The sequence below is a fragment of the Globicephala melas genome, chromosome 2 (assembly GCF_963455315.2).
Source record: "Globicephala melas chromosome 2, mGloMel1.2, whole genome shotgun sequence".
NCBI classification, from domain to species: Eukaryota; Metazoa; Chordata; class Mammalia; order Artiodactyla; family Delphinidae; genus Globicephala; species Globicephala melas.
The window spans coordinates 23,064,795-23,086,305 of NC_083315.2; the positions used below are offsets into that span (position 1 = coordinate 23,064,795).

Consider the following 21,511-nt stretch of genomic DNA (forward strand, 5'->3'; position numbering starts at 1 on the left):
GAGAAAGTGAAGTTGGAAAGTGTGACTTAAGACAACCAGGAACTGGCTCAGTGCTTCTGAGTTTTGGCTGTACCATATCACCTGGGATCACGTGGGAACCTTTTAAAACTTCTGATGCTCAGATCACTGGGAGTACGATGCAAACATCTACATATTTTTTAAAGCTCCCAAGGTGATGCCAATGTACACTTAATGTTCAGAATCACTGCTTCCATTTGTCTGGTTAGTTTCAACCCTGCATGAACATTAGAATTACTTGGGGAGCTTTTGCAGAACAACGACGTCCAGACACCACCCTCAGAGACACTGATTCCGTGGGTCTGGGATCAGCAATACTTAAACACTCCCCAGAGGCTTCTAATAGGTACCCAGGGTTGAGCACTGTTGTTGGTACTGATCCCACATCTGTCACTATATCATGCAGCTCTTTGTCAGGAAAATGTTGATTGAAAAATTATAGGCAGGCCCCTCTGTAAGACAAAACCCCAAAACGAGAGGGCTAAAGTTCCCCCCAGGATTGCAAAGGAGAAGAGGAGTTTGTCCATGGCTCTGAGTCAAATGTGTTCTTAGACCAATTAGACAAATTTTACTACATCAGCTAAGACTGAGCAGAAATCAGATATTGATGGAGAAAATTTGATAAGGGTAAGTTCTTTGTTACACGGAATTTTTGGGTTCAGAAATATCAAACCTTCAAAAAGTTTTTCCTTAGAACCTTCTTCAGGTTAGAGGGGAAACAGGATTTTAATGCTCTTTATACTTTCTGCTTCCTTCTTCTTCTCTGTGTAGATGGCTTTGGATTATTGAACAGCCTGCTGATGCTGACATTCTGAGGGTGCATCAAGCCCTAACCTCCAGCATGTCCAAAGCTGAATTGTCCTCTGCTCACACTAAATCCCTTCAACCTTCCAATGCCACCATCTCCAGGAGTGGCTCCACGATTTCTTTCTCTGCCCGAACTCAAAGCTTGGGGTCCCTCTAGGTCACTTTCCTTCTTTCCTGGTCAAGTGAGAAATCACATGACGTGAATTTTCCCCTCACAAGTCTACTGTTGCCCTTTTCTCCCCATCTGTACTAGACTCTTGTTCTCTTCCAAACCTGAATTATTGAATATTATCACCCTTTTCCCCCTCACTTCCCTTTTCAGCATATTTTACTCATCACCAACACATGACCTTGCTTGAGCACACTTTCATCTTGTTACTTTCTTGTTCATGAGCCCCCCATGACTCCCTGTTTTCTACCATTCCTAAACTAAACCTTTTTTTAAGACACGTCGTCCATCAATTGTACACTACTTTTCAAATCTTAGATTCCCAACTACTCCCAAAAGCATTTCTTCCTTTATTTCTTCATTGATGTCTTAAATTGCTCCACCGCCCCCTCTACTTACCCAAATCCTACAGACGCTTAAATGCCCAATAAAGTAAATATAAAAGCCACTGTCACAAAGAGCCCTTGTCTTAAAGTTCAGTACAAGAATTGAAACAGGCTGAACTTAATGTTTAGATGACTCATCCTGTCAAGGGAATGATACACTGCGTTTCATGCTCCAGACAGAATGAAGAACACCCATTGGAGGTGAAGGAGAGCTGACACCCATTTCCACTGGAACCACCTTTGCATACCCAGTTCTGCTGGTCCAGCTGTGGTGACTCTTGTTAACTTCAAAGGCTGCTCGTGCCAAGGAAGTCCAGGAGAGCAGGGAACAGGAAAGAGCGATGCCCCAGAAGAATTGAGCCCTGGAAAGGGGAAGCCTCCTGAAAATATGGTTTTTAAAAAAAGACAAAAATTGTCATTTTTTTGGTTCAAATAATTAACCAAAGTGCTCTCCCACTCAGGGAGTGGAACTCCATCTCAGGGAAAGACAGTCGAGACCCATGAAACATAATATCATGAAGCACACCACTTGAGCACTTTGTCATTTGAAGATTTATAGGGAAAACAGAAATTATGAGCTGTCGGGAATTCATTTCACAGATCACTACTGTCACACAGAATCCTTCTGGGCTGCTCCTTCTAGGATGAAGAAGTTTCCAGAATGGCAGTTTTCACTGAGTTTCTGCAGAAAGAAAAAGATTCCAGTGAGGATGGTACACCGCATGGCATGCGATGCCTAGCAAGCTGAAATTACACCACGGCCCGGCGCCTTAGGAAAAGGACACAGATGGCTCCCCAGGGTGTGTGTCTGTGTTTTCATTTTCAGTTTGGGGCCTGTCAGGGTGTGCAGTGCAGGTAAATGATTATCTCCTAGTGATGTCAGGTCTTTGTAGAAAGTTTGTTTCCTTTGGATATTAAATCACCCAGGGTTGTATGTGGCTGTTTCTATTAATAAAATATGTTCTGCTGAGTTTGGGGATATATTTCTTTTCCTTATTTTCAAAGGAAACATTGAATTGCTTTTCTGGAGCAAGGTTTTCAATCCCTTCTGCATTTTTCTTGCGTCTACGCTATTGTCATTGAGGTTACGGAGCTGGGGAGAAAAAAATAATTTCAAGAATAGGAGTGAGAGTCATGTTATGAATAAAATTTATGTGGTGAGTCTTTTTTTACCTCCAGAAATCAACTTTCCTGTCGCTTCCCACATTTTAGAGCCTTCCCTCTCAGCTGCTTTTATACCGTGCCTAGTCCAATTGTAGCATCTGTTACGCTGCGTTGTTATTTTTGTCCATACCTTGCTTCTCTCCCATCAGACATGCATTTCCTTTAGGACAGGGACTGTGTCCCTCATCTCTGTATTTTCATTGCCTAAGACAGTGCTCAATAAATATGTGGAATGAGCCAGAGATAACAATTATGTGATTTTAGACATACAGGAATTGGAAGACATATTTATATGAAGACTAGAGAAAAAATGAAACTATGTTAAAATGGAAAGATGCTGGAAATTGTCATAGGAAATTTTGAGACTTTTTTTTGACATCTCAGAAGCATGGAAGGGTCCATGCAAGAAAAACTGACATAACAGGGCTCTTCTGTGGGACAGGGTCTGATCAGGGGCTGATGGATCTCTACACATGCTTAATGCCCTAACTCTGGTGACACTTTAGGGACACAAGTAAAGAGACCTGCACTTCTCCAGTCATGGGAGGACATTGCTACAAGGAGCGAGTCAGTAAAAATAATTTAAAAAGTTAAACGCGGAAGGGTTACGATTTTTATTGGAATATAATGTATGTGTTAAAGTTTGTCTATGGGCAAATTTGGGCTTTTACTGAGATGAAATAAAGTAGATTAAATCTAATGAACTTTTTGTCACCACATATGAAGACTGTGGAAGCATTTGAAAATAGGTATGGCTGGACCTACCCAAATGGGACCAGAGAAGCTCTTTGCAAGAGCTCCCTTGGAATGCTCCCTAAGAATACTGGATTGGAAGTAGCCAGGAATTCGTTTTACATCGTTTTTGAGGGGCACAAACTCTGGAGTCACACAACTTACATTCAAATCCCAGATCTGCTGCTTACTGGCTGTGTAATTTGGTAAATGTTTCTTAATCTCTCCTTAAGTTAATGCAAATGATATACCTGGTCCTATCTCATTTATGAGATTTTGGAGAGGATTCAGCAAGATGACACATAGTAAGCAGTCAATAGATACTGGTTCTTATCATAACAACCTTCCTGGTTAGTGTCGTTGCAGTTTATGTTCTGCAGAAGACTATGAGATACTATCTGATAGAGCCATAATGAAAATCTTGAGGAAAATCTGGTCCTCTGTGGCCCTTTAAGACTGACACGGGGGTAGGAGGGTCAGATCTTCCCAAAGATGTCTTTGGTTGTTCAAAAGCTGAGAAGGGGGCTTCCCTGGTGGCGCAGTGGTTGAGAGTCCGCCTGCCGATGCAGGGGACACGGGTTCGTGCCCCGGTCCGGGAAGATCCCACATGCCGTGGAGCGGCTGGGCCCGTGAGCCATGGCCACTGAGCCTACGCGCTCGGAGCCTGTGCTCCGTAGCGGGAGAGACCACAACAGTGAAAGGGCCGTGTACCACAAAAAAAAAAAAAAAAAAAAAGGTAATAAACCAAATTAACTAATATTATCTCTGGGTGAAGAAATGATATGTGGGTTTTTGCTTTCTTCGTTATGCTTTTTGTATATTCGTCATTTTTTGTCAAAATGAGATCCTGACAAGGAAATGAATTAACTTTAGACTATCTAGCTTATCTCAATAGAAGTTGGATTATTTTTCTTCATTGACTATGTTTTTTCCATTACTTACTAGATTTGAAGACCATTATCTTTATAGGAACAAATCCTTATACTTTCTGTGTCAGACATCAAAAATTCCCCAACAATAAAACCGCCAACTTGATATCCAAGACCTACTTAGAGTATACCCAGGGAACGTCCCCTAAAGCGTTCACTTACTCACCTGGAAAAATCATTGAGTTTCTCTACAACCTCGGAGCAGGTTGTGATATTCTTTGTGGTATCCGGATGTGATCACATCTATGTGTAGCTGATGCTTTGCAGGAAGAAAGCCATCTGAGACAGGCAATTAGAAAGAGAGAAATTCACATTGCATATCTGAGACTCAAAAAGTCCCTGAGAACTTTTAAAGACCTGGTAAAACCTATTAAGTCTTTTTATAAAGCTCTGTGTCAGGTAAGGAACACTTGTTGGCCGCATAATCTTAGGTTCCCATGATTTGGATAGTGAAAACCACTTTGATAGCTCTGTTACCCAAGTAATCTGATCTGTAAAAGTGACAGTTCTCCTGTTATATGCCCTTGACAGTCCTCCAATGTTCCTTGGTTTTGTCTCTTACATGATTCATGTTTATAAAATGTGTCTGTATCATTTTACTGATGTGAATCAATAACATACCTTTACACAATGAAAATTTAGGCATATTTCATTTCTAACTTAACACCATTTGTTCTATTAATTCAAGGAATATGTCCCCCCATGGAAAGTATGAATGCATATATGTGAGTCCAAGATGAACTACGGGCAGAAAAGGAAAATGCACGAGGGCAACTGATATACATAGAAACCCGACTTGAAGAGATTATCGTTCTGTGATGGTGTGGCTCTAAAGACTAATCAAAAAGGAGCTTTTGTGTTTGAACTAATAGGTTCTCTCCATGAAGGATGGCAATTACCAGCACCGGAAGCAGCCAATACCCAGAATTGAACACAATACCTGGGGTGGGGCAGCCACTGGGGAAGCAGAGACAGAATCAGGTGCTGGAAGAAAGGCTGGTCCGACAGGCAGAACACGATGTGTGGAGAGAACGGGAAATAACCACAGATGGGAATCTAGACTGTCGTTCTTGGGGGTATAGAAGTAGGGAAAGAGGTGGCATATTAAGAGGGAGGGCAGGGAGAAAAGGATTAACACACAGGAAGGGGGAAACGGACATGTAAACAGAGAGCAGCAGCAAGGGAAAGATGAGAGATGGTATTTGAGATGATATTAAGAGGCACCAGTTGAAAAGCTATTGGAGTCAGGAGCAAGCAGCAAAAGCCATTAGTTTCACAGCTACAATGTGTTATCTAAGAGTAACAATAACAGCAAACATTTCTTGCGGTGCGTATCAGGCATGAGTGCATCCCTTGTATTAGTTCACTGTACCCTTTGCAATAATGTTATTGAGTAGCTACTATTATCACCATTTTGCAGTTTAAAAAACCAGAGGTTCAGAGAGATTAGGTGACGCGCCTCAGGTTAGCAGCAGGGCCAGGCTTCAAACTCAGCATTCTGGTTTCAGAGTCACGTTCTTGGCCATTACGCTGCATTAGCTGGCTGGGGCTTGAGTACTGCCTAGTTACGGAATATTTTCAAGAGAAATATTTTCCTGAGAGCTGATGCCTCTTCTGCAGCCCTGCTCTGGTCTCAGCAGGAAACAATCAAGTAGGTTTTCCCTTTTTAAGCTGTATTGAAAGGCATATCACAGTTCCAGAATTGCATTTTGTTTCCAATATTTCAGGCATATAGAAGATAGAAGCACAAGAAAAGGAAGGGATGGGGAGAAACATCAACTTGCTTTCAGTATTTCCTCTATGAATAAGATATTTTGTCTAATTAAAAAAGAAAAAAAACTGAAAGAAGGCAATGAAAACAACCATATGTGGTGTGAAAATGCCAGTTTTGCTAAGCAAAGCTAAAATGAAAACGAAGAAGCCAAGTTAATCCAAGGAGAGAAGAGGCAGGGATGAGCCCTAAGAACAGCTCCACCCACCCAAGTAACCAACAGCTTCAACCTCTGAAGAGACTTGCCTTTTGCTAGTAGGGAAAAATAAAACTGCCAAACCCAGAAGTGAGGGGGGGGGGGGGAAAACAAAAGAAAAACAACTCCTGACTTAAACAAAAAAAGAAAGGGAGGGAAGGAAAGGTGAAGAGCAGTCTTTGAATAGGTCAGGTTAAAGTAAAAGACACTGCTTCACTGACTCCAAAGAAAATTGGGACAAGAGAAAGATGCTGAACTGGCTACATGTATGTCCAAGCCACCACCACACCAGTCATCACTTTGGCATAGGAAAACCACAGGTTAGGTTCAAATGTGCAAAATGAATTTCAGTTTTTACAGGTTGGGAAAAAAATAACCATCTTCTTTAAAACATGCATATTTGCTTTTTTCTTTTTCCTGTTATTTCTTTCCTTTTTTTTTTTTTTTTTTTTTACTGGTGAAAGTGTTACTTCCTATGTAGAATTTGGGATTGAAATCTGTGGAATAACTTTCTAATTTTCCCAGCTAACCTATTTTACTGTTTATAAAATTTATTTTTCTTGGTAGAAATGTACCAAGAGCTCAAATATATTTATTATTATTATATATAACATATTTTATATATAATATATTTTATTGTGTGTGTATATATATATATATAATCTAGAGGTTTGAAACTATAACTGAATTTTTGAAAACGACCAGGACCGTGTCTCAGTTGCACTAGCAATTTCAGCCATTTTAGGAATCCATATAGATCCCCACAGATCAATTCTACAATGGTAATCAGCATCGAGACAAGTGACCGTATCAGTTGTGCAGAATCTGCTATGGAAATAAAATATGTTGACAGGGTATTGACCAAAGAACTGTATATTGGCTCAGTTATAATTTAGAAAAATATGGAGCATGGCGATAAACTTAGGGTTCACAAGAATATACAAAGCACCAAGATCAGCATTTGCCCATGTTCTAAGCCATGCTGGGGGTTGCGCGCTCCCTCCAAACTCCACCGGTAACTAGCTGCGTGCTCCTCCATATATTCCCGCCCCTCCCATCTGGGGGCTCCATAAATCAGGCTGACACGCATCTCCAAGTTATGGCAGCAGTGTTGTATAGCATCGGGCCTCTCAGCACACTGAGCGCGGAGACTCGTACTCCGTCGTGCTAAATACATATTTGGCTAATAAATGAGTGAGGGATGCTTTTCAGGATCTCTTATGGATTCTTGTATAATAGGAGACTCGAGTTCCCAACGTTTTCCCCGGCCTAGTCGGGAAAATAGCCAGTTCTTATTTTTCATAATAGCAATAGATTTTTTTTTTTCATTTTGAGATCAGCAAGTGCACCAAGACAAGCTTCAAACGAGGAACCGTTTCCCACAGCCTATGATCCTGCCCCAGCTCAGTTTGCAGAAAGACAGCCTGAGGCACATAGAGGTCATACAGACCCAAAGGTCACAAATCTGAGCTCCCGGTTAAAGCTGTTCAAATATAATCTAGGATATGTTTGGCCATCAATTTTCATTTGAAAAAAGAATAAAAAATATCAGTATATAAAATACAAAATTGTTATAATTGGACCTCCCTAAAGAGAGAAATGACACTTTCCCCCAACACTGCTATACATATAGTATATTTACTTGTTTATACTCTGCCTCATTCCACAAAGCCTTTGAGAAAGCTTCTAGTTTGATATTTTCCACAGATGTAACAAAAAAAAAAAAAGAAAAGAAAGAAAGAAATAGTAAACACTTGCAAGTCCTGGAAATCCTCCCTAGGGTCCTGATGCCATGTACATTTGTCCAGTTTGCCTTATTCATCCCATATAACCCTGTTTCCAATGATGAAAATTGCCCTTTTTACCTTTTCTCTGCAGAAGTAAAGTTTCCGTCTTTATTCTCCCCAAACAGGTGAAGAGAGAGGGTTGGGGGAATTGCCACAGAAATAGCGAGACATAATCAGAGCCAGAAGCCAAACGTTCTGAATCAAGGGGGCTCAGATGCCATACAATGAGTGATTCCTTTATTACAGGCCTTTAATTAACAAAAGATGGTTTGAACATACAGCCAACAGAGCGTATTTCACTGTGTCCCTGTAAAACACTGCTGGCAAATCGGAAGTAACGTAATAGCTAAATCACTGCAATTTTCACCACATGAAGAAGACTCAACCTGAATTTTACATGACATCTACCTGACATCAACCATAAAAGGATAAAAGTCCAATATTTAGTGCCTAATTCAGCAAATAAAACTTTCGAGTCTATACTGTAGGCAAAACTAACATACATAAAGTCATCGGAAATAAAAGCAGGATTCTATCTACAGCCCAAATTTCAGACATGCTTTTAAATCTTAACGACTTTGTTTAAAATTTTGTCAAATGATCGTTTTGTAAATTAATTTACTAAAATGACTGTTTGGGGGCAGAGGATAGACAGGATCACCTGGGGCGTATTGTTCCTCCATTGTCCCTTTAGGGAGTCGGTCTAATTCTAACAAAACGAAGCAGTTGAAATGTGGCTTCAGTGCTCATCATCCCTTTCTTAACACTGTTGTCATTGTATTACTGTTTAAGGATGGTGATAATGGCTATGACGAGCATCATAAATGGTAAAGGCCTTCATCTTCCAAGGTTCAGTGATAATTGACTGAGGCGCAACCGAGCTATTTAGTTTTTTCACAACTGGCAAGTGTATTTTCATAAAACCCAGGTCTAAAGAGAGAAAGACCTGAACTGGCCACTGAGGTCCACAGCCTCTCTACGCAGCATTAGAAGGATAGCCCTGGGACCTGGCAATGTTATCCCCTTCTCTGTTTCTTAGGGGGGTAGCAGCTGCACCACCTACAAGCATAGTGGTAAACAGCTGCCTGCGTCTGCCAACCAAGCTAAACTATGCTAAGGGAGAATGAAAGGTCATTGCCATTCAGCACAATGAGTGCTGTGCAGAGGGCTGGCTCTCAGCATTAGAAATGCCTGCAGCCTGAGGAGAAATAAGGCTGAAGAACGGGTCAAATAAAATCGTGTTTCTGGGCTCACACTTGGTTTTGAACCAAGAAGGTGTCCTGATTATATCCAGTTAACCACATGCAGGGCTGCTGCGTTTTCTCTGCAATGAAAATGCAGGTGTTACCACACCAGGAAGTTGGTTGCATGAGGAGGTTGCTCTCAAAGCCCTGCCTCTAGGACCAAGGTCCTGCTTATTTGCAGTCCTCTGCCCCCAGCATCCCCTCCCATTGTCTCTCAAGCCCCTTGTGGCATATGGAGTGTAATAAACAAGGCTTGATTTGGAGAAGACCAAGTCCTCCTTACACACATTCATTCCTGGAGAGCAATGAGCGTTTTTCCTGAGGTGGGCACTGAGAATGCCCTTTAAAAATCCATCACACCTGCAGAACACAGCCTCTAGAAGGAGCTTCCTGGTGCTAAAGGCAACAAGGGTATGATTTCTCTTAATCTGCTAAAATGCAGTCATTCATTTGGAGCAGTGGATGGATGAAAAACTCATCAGGGTATGCTAATGCCACTATCTTATTCATTTAGGTACTGTCCTGTAGGTTCCAACCAACAACAGGATATGAACACTAAGTATCAATCACTCAAATTATAAGTACCAACTGAGCGATACTTATTAAGTATCTATTCTGCACCCAGAATATTACTTGGCGCTAGAAAGGGATGAAAGATAAATATGAGACATTTCGCCTACCCTTTCTATAGTTAAAGAACACATAATTCACTTCGTAAAAACTCTTGAGTATATACTGTAGGCAAAACGAACACACACGCAATCATTGGAAACAAAAGCTGGACTCTATCTATAGACCAAATTTCAGACATATTTTTAAATCATCCTTTAAATCTCCAAATAAATGTAATCCTTTTTTTCCCATATGAAACACATTCAAATATATATATATTTTGTTGTTGTTGTTGTTTGTTTTGTTTTGTTTTTTGTGGTACGCAGGCCTCTCACTGTTGTGGCCTCTCCCGTTGCAGAGCACAGGCTCCGGACGCGCAGGCTCAGCGGCCATGGCTCACAGGCCCAGCCGCTCCGCGGCACGTGGGATCTTCCCAGACCGGGACACGAACCCGTGTCCCCTGCATCGGCAGGCGGACTCTCAACCACTGCGCCACCAGGGAAGCCCAAAACACATTCACATATTTAAAGATAATATGTGTATGTCTTATTTTTCCAGGCTAAAATTTCTTTAACCCCTTCTCACAGGACAAGATTTTAAAATTATTCCCCATCTTAATTGCCTCTTTCTAAATAGATGCTTGTTAAGCATCTCTCTTAATATGCTATGGTTCTGCACATGCACTCTATGAAATTCCGTCTTCCTATCTGCAAAATGGCAGAGCTGGGCTAGAATAATATGATTGTATCCTCCCACCATTAAAGGAGCTGATTTGAACTTGCACACCCATAGCTCTGTTCATCTAGGGGACTTCCAGGGAATATCCACAGAAAGCACTGTCATCAGATCAAACATGTTGAAAAGGGCCCAAGGGTGTGTGGTAACCGCTGTAAAGGATGTGGTTTCCAGGGGATTTGTCAGGAACCGAGGTCTCAGGTTATAGAGTGTGACAGGTGGGCTGGCTCACTTACGAGACCACCAAGTATATGATCTGTGGAGCCTCTTAGAGCTCGATCTCTTCACGGAGTAGAAAATAGATACCCGGGGCCAAGGAACGTGCTGAGGAGCTACTCTGAGCAGCAGATTGCATTTTCCAAAAACGTTAGCAGAGCATTTCTGACCCCAGCTGCTCGTTCAGGACCTTGTCACATCTCCCGCAAGAAGTGGGGCTTATTTACTGTCCCCTAGTGACAGCTTCGAGGCCAAGAATGCTCGAATGCTTTTGTATGTTTCTCTCTCTGTGTCTGTCTCTCACTGTCTCAGTCTCTAGCCATCTATTTATTTATCTGTCTGTCTGTCTATCTATCCATCTATCCATCACATCTATCTATCTATCTACCTACCTATCTGCCTATCTATCTACCTATCTAGCCAGCTATCCATCCAGCCATCCATCTAGCCAGCCAGCCATCACATCTATCTATCTGTCTCTCATCTATCTCTATCTATCTATCTATCTATCCATCCATCCATCCATCACATCGATCTATCAATCTATCTGTCTGTCTGTCCCTCTATCTATTCATCCATCTATCACATCTATATCTATCTATCTATCTACCTATCTATCTATCTACCTATCTATCTATCCATCTATCCATCCATCACATCTATCTATCAATCTATCTATCTGTCTGTCTGTCCATCTATCTATTCATCTATCCATCACGTCTATATCTAACTATCTATCAATCTATCTATCTCTATCTCTACCTCTATCTCTCTGCACACCTTTGGAGCCCTGAACCACCACGTAGTAATTCTGGTTTCCCAAAGCCAACAACCTGGAGAGACCACAAAGAGTCATCTGAGATGTCCTGCTGTTCAGCCCCCAGCTGTCTGTGTCGTCCCAGCTCAAACACGTAAGTGACAGAGCTTCCCTGTGAGACTCCCTGAGGGAGAGCCACCTTGCTGAGCCCAGAACCATCAGAGATAATAACATGTAGTTGTTTTACACCATTAAGTTTGGAGCTGGTTTGTCACCCAGTGACAGATAACTGGGACTCTTCGTTCTTCAAGGGGGCAGGGAGACCCTTTCTTCCAAGTCCCTCCATTCTATAGAACCCCATTTGCTTTCCCTAGAGTTGCCTCAATGTGTGATGATAACAGAACTTGGTCAGGCTGAGACTCCAAAGGAGAAATTCACTTCGGGAAGTGATGAGATCAAGTCCAAAATCCAGGTCCTTCATCACATGTGGCTTCCCCTTCCCTGACTATGTTTACACAGAGTTCTGCTTCAGTGGACCTTAGGAATAAGTGCCCCACACCGTAAAGAAAGGTACACGTCATCGAGCCAGGGTCCTTCATGGTGAATGTGGGGATGACTGCTGAGAACAGTGGACTCTTGAACCCAGCACAGAGATTTAGGTATCTGGTGAACCTGGGGTCCATCGGGGGCTCTCCTTCTAGATGGATGGGCTTGGGCAACTGTGCAAACCTTTCAGAGTCTCAGTCTTTTCACCTCTCAGCGTGGCTATAAAAATGAGTGTGAATAATAGACCTAAAAACCTGCCACCACATAGAGGCTCAGCAAACGTACTTGTCAATGTTGTTGCTGTAGCCTATCTGTGTTATTGTGATACTTTATGGAATAGGACATAATCTCCACACATTGAACCTTGAACTCATAATTTCAGTAACAGGGGTGGGTAGAGCAATCATGAAGTGTTTATACCAAAAAAAAAAGGGGGGGGGGATACGCTGAAGAAATCATTATCTTCTGTAGTCCTTCACGGTGAAATTAAGTCTGGGGTTTCTGGGGAAACATATTCAAGACTGCAGAGCTAGAAATTTTACAGATTTGCTGAAATAACCTTGCCTTCCTATTGTTTATGCAAACTTAGATGAAATCAAGCAAAATATCTGAAGGAACTTGAGCAAAAATTAGGCTCTGGGAGGTTTGTTTTCTTTCATTTTTCTTAGACTTTCTGGGAATTTTTGTTAGTGGGGAAATTGAGACACCGGCATTGATTACAGATGGAATATTCTCAGCAGCCCAAGTGGGTGTTGGTAGCTGTACACAGTCATCTGAGAGCAGAGGAAAAGGGTAGAAAATGAGAACATAGTCTCCAGAGAAAATTATTATGGTCCTAACGATCCTCAGTGGATAAATGCCTGGGGAGAAAGGGTAAAAAAATAATTCTGGGAAAATAGGAGCCTAACAATGGAGCTTATTCAAAGTTAATTTTTAACTGATTGCCAATAAATTCTATGCTGAAAAATTGTGGGAGATAATTTCTATTTAATAAGATGAAAAGATCTCCTTGCCCCCTAAAATCTGGCGCTAAGAAGATAATATTCTGGTGAGTAGTGGTGCTTCCAGGACTAGAAAAGAGAGTCCTTCAAAAGCATCCCCGGTCTTTAGGCAACAGGCAGCATGGTCCGTCTGTTGAAAGATGACTTGCAGTTTTTATATCTCTTCAAAGGGAAATGAGATGCAGGGACTTACCAGGGGACTTATTCCCAGGCTACCAGACATACCAGTCTTCTGTTTCTCATTGAGAAAAAGACTGAGGCTATGGAAAAAAAAAAAAAAAGTCAGGAGACCTAGTTCTAGTCTGTGCCCTGACAAAACAAGCTGTGTGACTCTGGGCTAGTTTCTCTGAATTCTTCATCTGAAAATGTCCTCATGGGCTCAAAGACTCTCCAGTCATGTCCAGCTCCTTCCATTACACACATTCAAGATGTCTTTCCTTATTCTTTCGGCACCAGTTCTCCTGAAATATGAGATTTGCTTAAGAGCCCCCAAATCTCAAGGGAATATCCCTTTTAAATCTAAAAGGAGTGCTTGCTGGTTACTGCTCTTTGGCCGCTCAGGGTCCCTTCCCCACACACGATCTGCAAGCACCCTGGGCAGCCTCCCAGCACGGCCCCCGACACTGAAGGATGCCACAGCCTTGGCCAAGTGGGCTGCCCTGTGTGCACTTGAGCCCCTCAGCGACCCAGCCAGCCTCGTCTTCACCCCACGGCAGACCGAGCAGAATGGCAGGTGAGAGTCTGATATGGGATTGGGATTCACTCCAGGGCTGGGGAGTTAACCAGCTCAGGAAGGGGTGACTCTCCCCAAGAGGAGGCCACACCCAAGTCCCAGAGTTGTCACACCACCACCAAGCTCCAGGACAGAGGAGGAGTGCTTGAGGCTGAAGAGAGAGAAGCAGGGGCTGTCGCTGTGAAGATTATGAAAGTATTTTTATTATTATTATTATTATTATTTTCTTTGCAGTACGCAGGCCCCTCACCGCTGTGGCCTCTCCCGTTGCGGAGCACAGGCTCCAGACGCGCAGGCTCAGCGGCCATGTCTCACGGGCCCAGCCGCTCCGCGGCACGTGGGATCTTCCCGGACCAGGGCACGAACCCGTGTCCCCTGCATCAGCAGGCGGACTCCCAACCACTGCGCCACCAGGGAAGCCCTGAGAGTATTTTTAGATGCAAAGAAGATTTGAGTGTGGTGAGGGGTGGATGGGAAGGAAGCCATAAGAAAAGGCAGTCAGAGAGTGAGAATGAGGCAGAAAGTTCAGAGATTAAAGACTTGACCCTGATCGAGGAAGTGAAACTAAAATAGGAAAAGGAAGAATGGATCTGATGGAGAGAGAAAGAGAGGGGAGGAACAGCAGAGGGAAAGAAAAACAGAGACAGAGAGAGACAGATACAGTCTATAGTAACATGAAGAATGAATATGATGGAGAGGGGAAGAGAGGAGGGAAAGAGAGACAGAGACAGAGAGAGGCAGATACAGTCTAGACTGGTGTTTGGCCAAACAGCTGGGCTCCATAGCTAGTCAAGCTGAGGCATAAGGTTAACCATCAAATGTACTGTATGCGAAGATGTCTCACAGAGGGCGGGGACCCCGCAGAGCACTCACCCCCTCTACCTCCTCACTCACGTTCTCTCTCTCTCTCTCTCAATGTAATTAACATTTACATCAGTAGATTTTCAGTAAAGCTGATTATCCTCCCAAATGTGGGTGAGCTGATCAGTCAAAAGCCTTAAGAGCAAAGACTGAGACTGCCCTGGGAAGAAGGAATTCTGCCTCCAGAGGGCAAGACGGAAAACCTGCCCGAGCTTCCATTTCCAGCCTCCAGTCCTACCAGCTTCAGACTTGCCAACCTCTGCTATCACATGAGCCAATATCTTAAACTAAATCTCTCTCTATGTGCATATACCACCTGTTGGTTCTGTTTCTCTGGAGAATCCTGACTATAATCTGGTACCCAAAGTACTGTTCACACCTGACCATTAAGAAAGGTATCTTGGACCCATCTGACAGATAAGAAAGCTTCAGAGACTCTACCTTCCCCCAAGACCCCCCCGGCGACTACCTACCTCGGTAACTCCCCCAAGGACTTTCATGTGGAAAGGAATGGACACTTATTCAAATCTAGGTCATCTTTACCTCCAGACCCACTGTGTTCTAAGCCTGGCAGAGGCTCTTAGAAGCCATTTTGACCCCGTAGAAGCATTTGAAGCTTTTTAGGAATGCCATTTGGCAACGTCTGACCAGAGGGGCCCACAGAATTCCTTTCCACAATTCTGTGGCTCTGGCAACTCCGTGGTCCGTTTCTAAAGTGGCCTGGCCCGTGGGGTGCACAAAGGAGCATTGGACACACAGGATCTTAATCACAAACGCCAAGACCCAGAAAAAAGATAGCATTTCTAACGATGGCTTACCCACACTCGGGCTGTGCTGTAGCTAAAAGTCCATTTTCTCCTCATTATTTCCTACTCCCACTGGTATGACTTCCTTCCTCTGGTCCGTCTTCAGCATCTCATATTCAGGGGCAAGTCTTATTCATACGTGTAGTTGAATTCTAAATTATACAAGAATGCAAAACCGTCTCACTGTGAATTTTGTTCTATTCTCAACTCACTGGTTTATCCCAGACTCTAGGCCCCATGCACAGTATTAATGAACTTGAACACGTTTGCAGCCCATAGTATCAGTCAGGTGTCTCACAGGAACCAGGAGAAGGGCAGGGGGTTAACCACCAACGGAAGCTCAAGTTCAGCCTTTATTAACCCCACAAGTAAGTCTAACCACTGCCTTCAGGATACAGCAAGGGACCCGGTTTCCCTCACCGCCTGAGTACCGCAGAGCTGTTGTTTAGGAAGGAGAAACTGTTAGGACACCTGTAGATGTCTCATGTGGCTTTTGCTACCTACCAATGTAATCAAAGTAATCACTTTTTCTCTTGATTTTTTTTTTTCCTGCCAGAGGTAAGTGATTTCTCCTGCTCAGAGCTTTTTCTTAGGCTTTCAAGAGTCAATACTGAATCTTTTAACTATCAAATTATCAACCAGCCTTTTCCTCAGACCTTGAGGATGAGAATTATAGAAATTTGATGAGGTAAGCCAGCCCGGTACCCCGAAATGATGGTGCGCGCGGGAAACAGAAGATGCAATGTAATAAGTCAATCATTTAACCTCTTTAAGTTCCATCCAGTGTAGGTGATATTTACCAACTCTTCTGCATGCACTGGGCATTGTGTTGAGCGCTACAGACATAAGGACAAATAAACTACTGCCTTGCCTACAAGGGAACCTAAGGCTCAAGCGAGAGCCGGCCAGGTACAAAAACCACTGCAATCCTGGGTGAGCCGTACCTCAGCAGAGGGGCCGACAGCACAGTAGGAAATGCTGGAATTTTTAACATAGGTGTTTCAGATTCCAGAGTCCACATTCTTAACTACTATGTTGTTTAGGATGTGGTATTTGACACCCTGTTTGGAAACAGATGCTTAATCTAAGAGGCAATAGAAATGGTGTCACTGTTAAGGAGAGGACTAATAGAATACAGCAGATAAGTCTGGCAGCCATATGGAAAATGATCTGAAGCAGGGAGAGACTGGAAAGAAGGAGATCTTTGACCTGAATGCCATTGTAATGATATTTATGCAAGAGTCATAAAGGGTTCTGGAGTGAAGCAGTAGCCGTCAAAAAAAGAAAGGAAGGAAAGGTATATATGAAAAACATAATGGAGACAGAGTCACCAGGACCCGGCTAGTGGTTAGATAGATACAGTAAGAGAGAGGAGAATACGGAGCTTGGAGAAAGTCCACTCCAAGGACAGAGTCCATCCAGCCTCCCAGATCCATAAGAAAGGGAGAGTGAGTTTTCTTAGTATACCAACAGCAATCAGTTACTCTTTCAGTAAGGTCCAAGACATTTTATGTAAGAAAGTTTATCATCTGGAGTGTGGATAGGCAAAATTTTCCTTTATAGAAAGTCTGCCCTGATCACCTATTTCTGGAGAACATTGGCTATAATAGGTGTTTAATTAATATGCTTTAAATAAATAAGTAAATAAACCAGAAGGACTTTCAACTTTTTTCCTTGTGAGGATTTTCCTCATACTTTTCTTTCAAATCAGAGCTCCTGAATCAGGAGTTAAGAAAAGCAATAAAGGACCTGAGGACACAGGAAGGGAGAAATGCACGATGTGGGCTCAGAGACCTCGGAAGAGGGGTCCTAGCTGGGTCTGTCTTCTGATATTTGCAGTGGCTCCTGACACACAGTAAGACTTCAGTCAGCCTTTGTTGAATGAGTAAATGAATGAATGAATCAGATCATCTAAACTGGAAGATCTTTGTAGCATATATTTGAATGGGAGAGTTTGTGCAGCCACCAGTCCCATTAACCTTACATACCGATGTGATTTATGTTGCCTTTTCCAAAAGTCTTGGCCTGAAAAACCCAATACTGAACACCTGAAGAAAAAAAAAAGCCCATTGGCAAAGCTTTCTTTTCACAGTGGGAGACTCCCAGCAACGTTGCCAATATCCCGGAGGCTCAATACCTTTCTGACTTTGCAATAACTCCCAAGTCAAACAAATTGCCAAAGAGTTATAAGCTCCTTATTAGTTGGATGGATTCCTCCAATTGCTCTGTTGGCTTCACTCTCCCCGCACACATGTTGGTGAGTTGCGCCGAGCATTCGTGTGCCTGCAAGTTTGCTCTGTGGCAGAGGAGCACTGTCATTTCTGGGTTAGCATCTGCTCTGTGATCTATGATCTACGATCTCCACTCCCTCCTGCCTTCACTTTGAACTGAAGTGCTGTGTGAAGCAACCCCGCTACCCACCACCGAACAAGCCGAGACCTGAGTCTTGATGAGTGTTACAACACTTGCATTGTATCCCAGGCTAACCAGTAGCACCAGTATTCAAACTGCAGCGTGATGATAACCACCACGAACTGAATGAAATGACCATGGTGGCCAGAGTCGGGCTGGGCACTGGAGATCACCAGAACTCGGGTCACAGAGGCTTTGAATGGGAGAAGCCCTGGGGAACCCCACAAAAAGCTAAAATAGAGAATTAGCATTCTCATGTGGCCCTGAACTTACACAGCAGAGACTAAAACGGAGAACTGGTAGAGAAACAGTACTTGTCACCCAAGTAAAGGTCAATTTGATCCTTTAGGGTAAAAATCCACTTTAGGAATGAAATTGTTCATTTCAGTTAACAGCCTTAAATTCGTAAGTTGATGTCCAATCTTCTGTCTCATTTTGAGTTGAGAAAAATTTTGCTACCATACCAATTTTTGTTTCTGCATGGATTTCTGTAGGATGTGTGATGATTTCATTATACGACGTGAAATGAGAATGTTTTGTCAAAATTTATTCTTCACTGAAAGCTCCTTGAAAGGAATGATAAGCTAAGTTTTCTGTTTTGTTTTTCTTTGAACAGCACACATTCTACAGTACATTGGTTCCACTCTTCCCCTTGGGTGAGACAAAGTTTATGACAGGGACCACAAGGTGGATGTCTACACACTATTTCTATTGATTCTATTGATTCTCCTCCTACCTGGGATTAGAAGAAACAATCATTGTATTAACTACAGTCAAGGAGTTATGGAGAAAATCTGAGTCCACTGGATATCCATAATTCCATCTTTCCTCCTTAGTGGCGTTCTCTTATTTCACCTAGAGTTTTTCCCAGACGTACAAACAAGATTTCAGGAGGTTGGCGAGGAGTGGAAAGACAGAAGAGGAGGAGAGAAAGAGGAAGGGCAGCATACCTGCACAAGGTGTGAATAAGCCAGCAAATTCCACACAAAGGTCTCTGATACTCAGGACCTGACTCTGAAACAGAGAATGACCTCAAATTGAAATGGAACACGGTCATGACCCAAATGCTTCCTGAGAACCTCCCTCTCCTTGTGCTAAAAAGCACTATCACTGGTGAAAGAGGACATTTCCTTGATAACTGCCTTCTCTCATCCATGCCCTTATTTCAGCAACTCCAAGAAGACAAAGAGACACGCGTGACCTTCTTGGCGTCTAGTCATAGCGGAGAGGCCTTTCCCAGTTCAGTCTTTCCTAATTCCTTGTAATCACTTTATTTTGTTAGTAGAATAAATCTGTCACCCGGAGTTTTCTAGAGGCTTCGTTATTTATACTTCCACAACCAGAAATAGATCTTGATAAAGCAATATTATTTATAACTACTGTGAATTAGCCAAAGCTTTACCCATTTTATAGAAAGGATCGCTATTAATTCCAACCATATTAGTCTTAGTGGTGCATATATGAAGTAAAGAAAGCTACCAGATGACCAAGTAAATAGGAAGAATAAAATATGTAGATTTTCATTTTCTATACTGTAGTAAAATCCATCAGATTTACCCCTTTGTCATAAGTGTTTGAGAATAATAATAATAGAAGAAAATAATTTTAAAAAGAAAGCTACCAGAAATAATCTGCTGGGGTCACACTGAAGAAAATCGCTACGATTTTTCAGAATGTAGAGATGGCCCAATCCATCAATATTACTCCTAAAAGCAGGAGAAGCAAATGAGGAATGGTCTAATTCCTGCTCACCTTTCTTTAAGAAAATCATCTAACTCTTATACATCAGTTTTCCCACGTGAGAATAAACTTGAGTACAGAGTTTTACTCTTAAAATGATAAAAAGTGCAAACTCCGGTTGGAGATGGCTAAACAATTGCTGAAATACTAAGCATCTTATTTATTCTCAGCATTACTGGGATCAGAAAGCAATTATGTGGTTTCCCTTGGAGTAGAAAGGAAAATAAGCTCTAAAAATGGGGGTTCCAAAGTAATGTAAGGTTTATAATGGGGGGAATTGGGTGCGGGACAGACCAGATCCCTGCATTATCTGTTCAACTTCCCTCTAAATCTAAAATACTTTCACAGTAATAATGTATTGAAAAGAAATGGGGTGGGACTGAGATGAAAAGACTAAACCCAGGGCTGCAGATGCGTCAAAGAGCTGGTGCGTAAATTCTGGTCTTAAATTGCAGATAATAACCAGAGGAAGCCCCACCTGAGATGCACAGAGCACCCACCCCTTTGGTAACATAGATCACCCATCTCTAGATTGTTCTGATCTCTAGAGAACAGTCCTCAACACCTCTGCTGGACGAAGAAGACCTCAATCATTTTGCACCTATAGCAGCCATGTCTCCAACCTCTGCAATTTGTTCTCTCTGTGCATCATTTTTATTCAGGTATTTTCCCGAGCTCTTTCTCTCCATATATACACAATGCTTTGACAAACCATTTCTTCCTTCAACAAACACAGCTTGTGTGTGGAATCAAGTCCCAGAAGTTACAGTGAACACATACGTGGTATCTGTGAACCTCTTCTGTGTGTGTGTGTGTATTTTAATCTGTTATTTAAATTGTAAGGCTTACTGGGGAGATGAAAAAAGAGTATAGAAGAGGGAAAAGCAATGATATCAGTTCTATGCAAACAAAGTAAATGTGGTCGGTGCATGCCAAGATTAAATGTAATCAAGTGCTTCTGTACAAGGGAAAAATATCCCAGACTGAAAAATAGAAAACTGCCTCAGTCCTTCCTTTGCCAACTTCTTAAAATAACTACCATCGTGTTGGATTAAAAGGTATTTGCTGAAGATTTTGTGAAGAATTAAGCGTATTTGTTATTCTTTTAAAACAGAAACAAGAATAAAAGGAAAGCCGTTAGCCAACATTCTCTTAGAAGATAAAGCTTTCAAGATAGCAGAGTATCTGGGTCAGTGGAGAGCCTGTGCGAATGTTCTCTTGATTGGCAGCTCTTCAGAGTTTCAGCTGCAAACTTAACACTTCCTTCCCCACCCCCCAGTTCAGAAGCTCATCAGACTTGATCACTGAGAAGTGGTCTGTTCCAGTGTCCTGCGGATGGGTGGTGTCAACCCGGCCCAAGGGTTAAACCCTTATCTTGCCAGTATAGAACTTGGGGACCAGGGAGAAAAAGAGAATAGTCAAATTTGACAGACAGAGAGAAAGGAATTCCAGAATATCATAAGTGCTCTTAATTGCTTTGCAGCTGTGTCTGATGGTTCTTCCTCCATACCTCCGTGACAAAAGAAAACAAAATCATTCCAGGATGCTTTCCCATAGATGAGCCCCTGACAAGAAGCCCAATGTCAGGTGTGGAGAAAGCAGCCTGTTCTGGAAGAAGCCAGAGCTTCTGCAGCCAGGGAAGCCCTGGGAAAGCAGCTTTTACAACGTACAGGTCGTGATGGTCCAGCACGTAGCCCTCGACAGCGCCCCCTTGAGACCGACAGCAGGGAGTAGAGACAGCAACACTTCTACGGGGTGTTCATTCTGCCCTATGATTGGGATTCATGTAGGGTTGGAGGGCTTTCCTTAAATACCAGAAAGACTTAATCTGACACCAAGTATCTCTGTGCTTTCAACCGGCACTTTATAGCAAAATAATTGCAGCGTGG

At 42.6% G+C, this 21,511-nt stretch overlaps 1 pseudogene; it reads left to right on the plus strand.

The window, feature by feature from the left end:
- Positions 1-21,511, plus strand: part of LOC115842310 (ribose-5-phosphate isomerase-like) — a 162,905-nt pseudogene that overhangs the window by 124,399 nt on the left and 16,995 nt on the right.